This window comes from Rosa chinensis, chromosome 1 (genome assembly GCF_002994745.2).
Source record: "Rosa chinensis cultivar Old Blush chromosome 1, RchiOBHm-V2, whole genome shotgun sequence".
Classification (NCBI taxonomy): Eukaryota; Viridiplantae; Streptophyta; class Magnoliopsida; order Rosales; family Rosaceae; genus Rosa; species Rosa chinensis.
The window spans coordinates 10336511-10347245 of NC_037088.1; the positions used below are offsets into that span (position 1 = coordinate 10336511).

The 10735-nt window shown below is 35.2% G+C and overlaps 1 long non-coding RNA gene across 28 annotated transcripts; it reads right to left on the bottom strand.

Annotated features, from left to right (window-relative positions):
• Window positions 1-2971: 2971 nt before the first annotated feature.
• On the bottom strand, window positions 2972-10508 carry LOC112181809. 28 transcript variants are annotated; one of them, XR_005808719.1, is made up of 15 exons: window positions 10372-10508; window positions 9984-10057; window positions 9703-9854; window positions 8288-8574; window positions 7383-8020; window positions 7166-7242; window positions 6900-6967; window positions 5213-5712; window positions 5013-5115; window positions 4805-4928; window positions 4645-4726; window positions 4414-4535; window positions 4273-4324; window positions 3634-4005; window positions 2972-3357 (listed from the first exon to the last, which is right to left on the bottom strand). It is a non-coding gene; the product is annotated as an uncharacterized LOC112181809 (long non-coding RNA). The 28 variants fall into 28 exon arrangements; XR_005808720.1 differs by having other exon boundaries at window positions 4213-4324; window positions 10372-10503; XR_005808716.1 differs by lacking the exon at window positions 4273-4324 and having other exon boundaries at window positions 4414-4726; window positions 5213-5344; window positions 5415-5486; window positions 5612-5712; window positions 10372-10499.
• Window positions 10509-10735: the final 227 nt, after the last annotated feature.

Sequence of the window (10735 nt, forward strand, 5' to 3'; positions counted from 1 at the left end):
ATCGTATACTATCTTTAAGTTCAGAGTTCCAGGTTATTAGAAAAATCTGCATCAGCTTAGGATAGAAATAAGCAGCAGTGATTCCGCCTGTTAAAGTAACCGTTAGGCAGGAGGTCGTTAGGTGAAAAACTTGGGCATGTTAAAGGCTAGTTTTGTTTTTCTCAGAAGTTGGAACAGGATTTTCTAAGAAAAAGTGAGTTTTGGACCCAAAAGTCAGCATAGGATACACTAGGCACTACTTTAGAAAGGACTACCCTTATAAGTCTTTTCCCCTAAAAGTTGTGTGATTGGGCAAAATACAAGAATGATGGATTGATTGGGCAAAATACCTTGAGTTTTTGGGCAAACGGGCAAAACCACTTCTTTTAAATGGTACTTATGGTATCTCGTACACATTCCCACAATTGATTGAGTGAAAAAGTCAACTTCAATGTGAATTTGTTATGCCAAATAACATGATGAATTTTCTAAGCATCTAGATACACTTCAATATATATTTTCTTTAAACAAACATATGATAATCAGCCCTGGGGGGGGGGGGGGGGGTGGGGGGATAAAGACCAACGAACAAAAAATTAAAAGGGGAAATTACTGGTCAATCCCTGTACTTTTAGGGAGTCGACAGTTCAGTCCCTGCTATCCTAATTTCGACAAGTTACTCCTCAGACTTTCAAATCTCACACAATTTGGTCCAAAATGACTATTTTGCCCCTCCCTTCCTCTTTTTGTTTTTTATTTTTCTCTCCTCTCCCCTCCTTTCTTCTAAAATTCATAATTAATTCATACGAACTCCGATATTTGTGTTCCATATATGTACGAGATCGTATCGATGAGCTCCACAACTTTTATGAAGAAAGTTTTTCCAAATTTTGTATGTATAAAAAGTCAATTTTCACGACCGCTCCAAATAACATTCGTTTCGAAAATCCACTTTCTTCTAAAATTCATAATTAATTCATACAAACTCTGATTTTTGTGTTCCATATATGCACAAGATTGTATCAACGAGCTCTACAACTTTCATGAAGAAAGTTGTTCCAAATTTTGTACGTATAAAAAGTCATTTTCACTACCCCCTAAATAACGTTCGTTTCGAAAATCTCCTTTCTTCTAAAATTCATACGAACTCCGATATTTGCGTTCCATATATGTACGAGATCGTATCGAGGATCTCTATAATTTTTATGAAGAAAGTTTTTCCAAATTTTGTATGTATAAAAAGTCAATTTTCACGACCCCCCCTAAATAACGTTCATTTCAAAAATCTCCTTTCTTCTAAAATTCATAATTAATTCATACGAACTCCGATATTTGCGTTCCATATATGTACGAGATCGTATTGATGATCTCTACAATTTTTATGAAGAAAGTTTTTCCAAATTTTGTATGTATAAAAAGTCAATTTTCACGACCCCCCCTAAATAACGTTCATTTCGAAACTAAAATTGATACGAAACCGAATTTCTCGTACAACTACTTATGAAATAGTCTCAATATTCATAATTCAAATATTTGATATTTCTTGGGTTGAAATGTGCATAATGAGAGAGAGTGTGTGTGTGTGTGTTATTTTGTGGTTGGGGGGGGGGGGGGAGGGGTCGTGAAAATTGACTGTTTATACATATAAAATTTGAAAAAACTTCCTTCATAAAATTTGTAGAGCTCATCGATACGATCTCGTACATATATGGAACTCAAAAATCGGAGTTTGTATGAATTAATTATGAATTTTAGAAGAAATGAGATTTTCGAAACGAACGTTATTTAGGGGGGTAGTGAAAATGACTTTTTATACGTACAAAATTTGGAACAACTTTCTTCATGAAAGTTGTAGAGCTCGTTGATACAATCTTGTGCATATATGGAACGCAAAAATTAGAGTTTGTATGAATTAATTATGAATTTGAGAAGAAAGTGGATTTTCGAAACGAATGTTATTTGGAGCGGTTGTGAAAATTGACTTTTTATACATACAAAATTTGGAAAAACTTTCTTCATAAAAGTTGTGGAGCTCATCGATACGATCTCGTACATATATGGAACGCAAATATCGGAGTTCGTATGAATTAATTATGAATTTTAGAAGAAAGGAGGGGAGAGGAGAGAAAAATAAAAAACAAAAAGAGGAAGGGAGGGGCAAAATAGTCATTTTGGACCAAATTGTGTGAGATTTGAAAGTCTGAGGAGTAACTTGTCGAAATTAGGATAGCAGGGACTGAACTGTCGACTCCCTAAAAGTACAAGGAGTGACCAGTAATTTCCCCTAAAAGGATTATGGCATTGAATCTAGTTATAATTAAATCACTAAAAAAATGCATGAATAAGACTAACTAGCAATAGCTGCCCGCGTTGCTGCGGGAGTATGACTTGATTCTTTTAGTTTCTTGTGGGAATTACTGATGTATAATCGTAGACATGAATGATGGAAATACTCCATCCAAGTCTGGCAGCAAAATTTTGGTAAGATTGCCCCGTAATCGTACCCAAAATTAACTGGCTGGCTTGGATGGATAGGTCCTCAATTGTAGGAGATAGCACTATTGATGAGAACGATAATCTGGAAGCAACAGATAAAGTGAACAATAAAGAGATTGACCAATCACACTTCAGATTTCAGAATAATAGACTATACAACGAACAGAACAAAGGACAAAGAGATGGAATATGGAATAATAATATCTAAAAAGCATACCAAGATTGAAGTAGTGGTTCCAAATCTTGTAATGATTGATTGTGAGTTGTAAACATAATAAAATTATGAGTTCAATAAATGGTGTAAAAACAAATCGAAACAAAGATTAATTGTAGTCCTGCTATCTGCGAAAACTTGTAAGTGAAACGAATTGTTAGAAAAAGCTTGATTATGCAAACCACAAAATATGACATGATATTTAGACTAATTGGCAAAACATACTCCAGGCTTTTAAAGTGATATGATATGTAATAAAGAACTGTATTGTAAAGATAACAGTTTATGAAGAAATGGAATTTATACATTACTCACAAATTACTACATATAGTTAAGTCAATACAGTACTGATAGAGTATTTGATTCAAAGGAAGCTAGTATAACCCAGCCAGAGTAGCTGGCACTGGTTGTCCAAAAAATTAACTGCTTCCATTGTTCAAAGATCATTAGATCTGTTATCACTGCTGAAACAACTTGAGCTAATTACCAAAAAGTTGGACTGGAGTTTGACCAAAAAATTAATACCTCCAGTTCCCAAAAGATCCAGTTGTTTCGCTGACTATAGCTGTACACAAAATGGAGTCCGCGCAGGTATAATTAGATCAAATAAGTTGCAGGTGTACACTGATGATGCCGATATCATTGCTCCACGCTTGGTCTCCTTCTTGCTTTAAATCAAAGAACACGTCGTTATTATTTGTATATGGTGAGTAAATCTCTTTATCAAAGTCATTTTATCTATGTAGAGTAAATTAGTTGAGTATATTTAGTTGTGAGGAATTAATTATAAGGTGTGGCACATTGACTACTTTGAACAGATTATAAGGTTTTCATAATAAAAAAATGTTAGAATTAAATCACAAATTTACAGCAGATTTATAAAACTGTATGCAAAAGTTATTATCACACGTAAAACAGTGAAATTGAGATTGACTAATGCTTACTTCTTGGCTTTTTTCTCAGGCTCTACGATGCACAAAGCTTTTCCACTTGCTTCAATGTTTCTTTTTCTTTCAGTTGGAAGCCGCTTCGGTGTTACAGTGGTTGGGCTATGTTCCACCATCGATGCAAAGGATTGCTTACTTGGGAAAATGTTTCTGACCATCAGCTCGGCATATTGATTGACTGTGATTTCAAGGAGATAGGTTTCATCAGTTGTCTTCTTAATCTCTTCTTGTAGTGTCTGCTATGTTGGATACAGTCTTTTGTTCTCCAGATTTTGACAATTGATGCCAAATAGCTGCTCTGCCCGTCTCCCCATCAGAATGAGTGTTGCTTGATTATTATCATCTCGAATGGTGACATAAACTTTGTAACTGCAGGCAAAAAGAAATGTGTTACATTGAATGTAAATTTCAATTAATTTCAACCAATTATGACATGGACTTCCTTTAAATGAAGTTGGTTTTCATAAAAGTTTAATGTTCTTATTAGATGTACAATTAATGTTTGGAAATAAGGTTGTTAGTTGATTTAACATGGCACAGCTATTTGCACATCATGTTTAGGACAAATTAATTCACCGGTGTCTTGTCTTTGCTTAAGTTGTTTAAAACACTTTGAACAGCCTCTATACCACCAACCATTATGAACTGGAAACTGGAGGATCGAAGCAGTGCAAAACACTGTTTTATTCTGTAATGTAAAGTGCAAACACTTAAGTAAGATATTTTTATTCAAATATGTAATTAGAGGAAGGTAGAAATGAAAATCATTTGTCATACCATGTATATATCTGGATCCAATGTGTTTAATTCAAAGACCGACTTTGTTGTTTTGTCTATCATCTCTTCTGTTGTTGGCCGTTTGAAAGGTACTTTTCACTTTGTCACCTGATTTCGAGAACCTGGAATTTGTTTACACTGGGATTAATATTTTGAAATGCCAATGCTGGAATTTTGACTTTAGATGAATGATTTGATTGATACAACAATGTTATAATAAAAATGACTGACTCAGCTTTGTATTCATTTGCTATTGGAATATCTGGATTGATCATGATGCATGTATGGCCTGTTGTTGCTGCTGTTACCGGTTCTGTAAGTTATAACAATAATTATATGTAGTTGTCAGCTGTAAAAATAATCAGTATCATTGTTTTTAATTAATGTTTACCTTGGAATTTGGTCAACCTTAACTCGTGAATACAGCTAGCACCGGTGGGGATAACTGTTTAACTCTTTCCATATCAAACTCTCTAGCTATGTCACCCCAGAAGGTAATTCTGATATCCTCCCTCCTGCATTTTTCAAGAGGTAGTTTTCAATATCTTGTCAAAGCATTGAATAAATGTAATGGATCAAGTAATCTGGAAATAACGTACCTCAAATTTTCTACAAAGATTTCACATTTTGATTCCAATTTTCCAGTGTCTTTGACAGTAACTTGATGTTCTGGTATGAGTGATTTGATACAACCGTAAACATCTTGCATAAAGAATAAAAATAAAAATTGTTAGCATGATTTGACTTTTAATATAATGTATAAATTTAGAAGTTGTTTATTTAGAACTGATAAACATACCCTTAAGTACTGTCTGAGTCCTCATCTGGTCCTCCAAGTTGTCAAAATGAAGGAAGGTAAATGAATGTTCTGGGATTGGAGGGAATGCATCCATTACAGGCTCAAACTTTGTTGACTCATTGAAACACAGTTCTACCACATGATCAGTAAGTTTATATTTTTATACAGGTTTTCGGTTATAGAAATTGGTAATGTCATACACCTGTCCTTCTTCCATTTTCTTGGACATGTAAGGATAAGCAGATTCCTCAATTAAACAGTGAATAGCATGTCCCTGCACAGACTTAGAAATGAAGAAAGTTATGTTAAGAGTTTTGAAACAATTATGGTAATTGTAAAAAGCTTGCATCTTCGTCGACTAACAGATAATGGAGGCCATCGTATATGTCACTGTTATACTTTTTCGGTCTCCACAGTCTGGATGCACGAACTCTGATTTTGAAAGTAATTTGATACGGTCTTATGTGACGAAGCAATGTATGCTCTATGTTTTGTTCAGGCTGAAAATGAGAGGGAAATTGTATTAGAAGAGAAGGTATAAGTCGTGAAGGCACTTCGTTTCAATATTGTTGACATTGTTCATAGATTGATATTTTTGAAAGGAATTTACTTCCATGATTCAACAGTCTACAGTGGACCTGCAGAAGTACATAAATAAGGATCCCATTGAAATAAAATAATTGTAAGTGGGTTTGAATGAGTTTGCATTTAAGGTTCAAGTACAAAAAAAGAGTCTTGCTGTGATCGAAAAAAAAAAGTCTTGCTAATTTGAAGGCACAGAACATAAAACAGTTCAAAGTGTATCCAAATGTCAGTAAGAGTGTATAATATGTTCATGTACGTAGTTCAGAGGTAAAGTTGAATTCAGGAATCAATGATAAAGTCTACATCAGGAATGAAAGTTGATTCAAGTTGAAAAAAAAAAAAAAAAAAAAGGAAAAAAAGTCCAAACCCTTTTAGAGCATCTAAGATAAGCATCTCCCTCCCTCCCTCTCCAGTTATACAATCTTTTCTATAGATAAGCATCTATAACATCAGAAAAGAAGATCAACCAAAAAGAGCAGTCTTAACCCTCTTCCTTGTTTCATAACCTTAAACCATATATATCACTCTTACACCTTTTTAAATATTTTGATTGAGTCAGAACAAAAGAGTGTTCAACAAAGTAAATTATCTGCAGTAAACAAAGCAATTAAATTCACACATTAAAGCAAACAGCAAATAAACTCTGCCTCTTAACATTTCATCTTATTGGAAAAAAAAAAACCCAAAACCTTCGCACAGATTCCTTTCTAATTACAAACAATTATATCCAACGATGATCTAAAGATGTCTCCAATTCCTGATTCATCAAATACAGAACCCAAAAAAAATTTCAACCACAAAATTAAGATTGCAACACAAAAAAAAAAGGAAAACAACAAAATAGATCAAATGCCTTCCACTTCTTTTCTTTCAAGCAAGCAAGAGCTCCTATTCTCTTTGCTCCACAAACAACAAAACCCCAAAAGAAAAAAGTCTTCATCAGAGCTAATCAAATAGAAACCCAAACTCTATGAAAACAAACCCAGATTCTATAAACCTTTCATCGATAACTAAATCTGACAATCCAGGAAGATTATGAACAAATCGAATAAAACCCATTTCAATTTTCAAACTAAATTAATAGGCAGAAGTTAATCAATACCATGGGAAAAAAAATATCAAAAAATCTCACTCCAGGCTGCAATGTTTGTAAAGCTTCAAGCCTTATTCCTGATCATTGGTCCAAATAGTAAATGATTAGCTCGCAAAAAGCAAGTTGCAAAAACCCAACATGCAGAATCAAAATCAATACAATCGTTCATAAGCAGGTTGCAGAGACCCAACATGCAGAATCAAAATCAATAGCTTAACGCAAAAAGGAACCAAATAAAAACACGAACTTTCACAGTCAGAAATTTCGGTACCCACCCTTCAGTCATGTAGAAACTCCCAAGAACCACAAAAGAATCTGTCCCTTCGCCCAAATCAGCCACACACCCAAGAATCTGTCACAAAAACACTGAATCAGACGTATACCCAACAATCTTTCACACAAACCCAACAAATAAGTACCAAATCGACCAGACATGAATAAACATGAATAAAACAATAACATGCAAAACCCAGCACCCCAACAACTACATACCTCCAGATACGGAGACGACAGCTTACAACGAAGAGAGAAACAGAGAGGGAAATGCTCGCGTCAATCACCCCAAGACCTTTTATACCTAGGCCAAACGTATATCATGTTGTATTATCTACTAAATCTCACCCAAAAACGCAGAGCTGAGACAAAAACAAAGAGAAGGAACGAAGAGAGAAAGAAAGATCGCGTCTCTGACCCCAACGGCTTTTATACCTAGGACAAACAGCAAATCGCAATTAAGCAAAGAATGAAGGGCAAAATGGTATTTTCACATAACCGGCTCGGCTCGACCCGGCACTGTTACTAAGCCGATGAACAGTTAACTGAGAATTAGTATATAGTAAATATACAGTTGTCTCACTCACAAAAAATCGACACCACTCTAATTACTATGAAGGGGAAAATTGAGCTTATATATGACTTCATAAAGCTTCTATATTTGAAAGAAAATACGAGAATTAGTAACGGGCAGCATAGTTAAATAGTAAAGGCTAGGAGCATAGTTAAATGGTGAATGTGCTCTACTGCTTGCTCAGCAATCTGTTCATGACAAGTGCCAATATCTTGAATAAGTTCATTTACTGCTTCAATGACATCATGCTTCAGCTTCCGGCTCCTAGAACTTTTATCAGCAGCTGTGAAAGAAAACAAATATCAATAAGCCATAAGGCATTTAATTTTTCTTTAAAATAGTAACTCCAGTTCCAGCGCCATAGACCACTGGGAGACCCAAAGTTCAAGTGACCAATTTCCACAGACAAATAGTAAACATTTATCATCAGAAATATTGACTGAAAAACTCTACATGCTTTAATCAAGTTTCTGATCAGATAAAGAAAAGAAAAACAATCTACCAAAAATTAAAAACAATCTCCCAAAAAACTAAGAAGTGAAGATCGCACATGTGCTTTTTCCTTCTGAATCACCCCCAGATGAAGAAGTGTGAGGGATAGCTGCTGCATCAGGCATGTCTTCAAGAAGGGTTTGCAAGGAAGGCGGACGCAGTGTGCTTCTTGCAGCTGCTGCAACTACCGCAGCAGATAGAACAGGATAGTTGTCGCGGTCAACATCATCTTCATCATCACTGACAGTTGACAAGTTCAACCCAGCCATAGCAGCGTGGTGAGAGAAAGATCCTCCTCTCTGATAATGTGTAAAACGCGCCTCACAATATTACCCACAGCATGCTCTGCAATCACGTTTACCAAAGATCACCGGGGAAAATAGAATAAGTCAGCCTCTAAATATATAAAAAAAAAAAATTAACAATAAATAAATAAATACAGTACTTCTGAGATGATATTTCTGAGTTAGAAAATCCCTGCAAGATTAAATTGGCGAGTACACTTAGCAACATAAGTACTTTACTACCATGAAAGTAAAATTCAGTAGGCCTGACATGTTTGAATTACTAAAAGCCAAAGTTAACACAGATTTAAAACTATTCAGAGAATGCTTTATAGAGAAAGGGAAGAAATTGTGTAGAATATTTTCACTAAGCTAGCTGGGTATATCTCAAATTGTATTTGCAATTGTGATACATATAATTTAGTAGTAAAGCCATATTCCTAGCTTGCATAATTGTCAAAAGGTTTTCTTTCTGGGTCTAGGGGGAGGGGGAGTACGGCTTGAGCACTGAAACCAACACTAACGGTAGGACTTCAACTCTCACCCTCTCCCATTACAACACTCTAGTCTACTTTCAACAAACAAAAGAGGTATAGAGTTTTGTTCAAATATTGGCTTTGCTCGTCCAAAAACCAAGTTTTGGATTTCATTTAGGGAACCCACATAAAAGCTATAGATAAGAATTATCTCCCACAAATTTCCTCCCAGACAATAGAAGATAACATGCATAATTATTTTAGCATAAACACAGAGGAATTTAGGATTCTTACTTTTGTCCATGTTCAAAACAAAAACTAAAAAAGATTCTTACTTTTGGGTGTTCAAGCACCATTTGGTAGACTGCAATCAACTAGCTAGCCCTTTAAGAGGAAAACATGTAGTAAATAACTTGTATATATGTAATCGACCCAAACATTCATGAAACGAAACACTTCATTTATCATTTATGATTTTCAAACTAGACCAGAAGAGAACATCCAATTCAACTGATCCATATATATATGGTCTAATTTGACAGGCCACTAGAAAACAGTTGCTATAGTAGTACAGGTTGCTAAGTGACATTCCAAACAAAGATGTTCAAGCAACATAAATTACCGTTGTACTGATGACAGAATCTACTAACCAAACCAAATAATACTACAGTGGCACGATTACTGCTACTTATATAACATTTCCATACACCTACCCACATTTGCAGCAATCAGCTGCTCCCCAACAGCCTTTACAGCATCAATCAAGGCTCCAGCTTGATTCGTGTAGGGCACACGCTGCGACGAAATCACCGAGCGAAGTAACTCAGCCGTCTGCTTCGCCGTAGCCTGCGAGCCCTCGATTTTACTGCCAGCACAGCACAGAACATCCACAATCAATAATGCAAAACGATTCCTACTTAACCAAAACTACACCCTCTTGAGCCCTAAACTCAGTACACCTAAGAGTATATATAAATCGTGCTTTAATACATACCGCTTTTCAGCTTGATAATGAAATCATTCACAAGAGTATGCACGTCTGGCATGATTATATCACTGAATTTTCACCTGAAAAAAAAAAAGTTGCAGAAAGAATCAAAACGGAGCAGAAATGCCACTATGTGAAGTCTCAGCCTAACAGAAGCTACACGAATCAAACAAACTCAATCAACTCTATTCCCCATGACGATGAAATTGCCAATATTCACTGTTCAAAAAAACTTGACCAGAAGAAAAAAGAAAAAAAAAAAAAGAGAGAGAGAAAAATTGCTTCAAATTTCAGAGCAACAAAACATAAGAAATGAAAAGCACAGAGCAAATTCTCCAGTGGAAGAAAATTAGAGGAAGAGAATTTGGAGAGCAAAGAAAGAAGAAGAGCTTACGGGCGAGATCGGAGAAGCATGTGAATGAGACACTCTCCGTCTGTGTGTGTGTGTCTGCAGAGTTTGGGGCTTTTCAGAGAGCTTCTATTTTCCATTTGGGTTTCCGGGTTTACCTTTTCCAGACCCGGTTCGATTTCTAAAAATGGTTTTTTTTTTTCGTTTTCTTTTGCCTATTATTCTTGTCTGCGTGGTTTTTCTCCTGAACTTCTCTAATTTTTTAACTTTGAAATTCTTATTGTTTGTCGAAAAAATTTCAAAATTATTATTGAAATTCTATTGGGCTCGATACTCCTCTATTTCGTTTTATATAATATAGAGAGAGACGAATTTCGTAGCTGGTGCAGTTTATTGTGGCAATAATTCA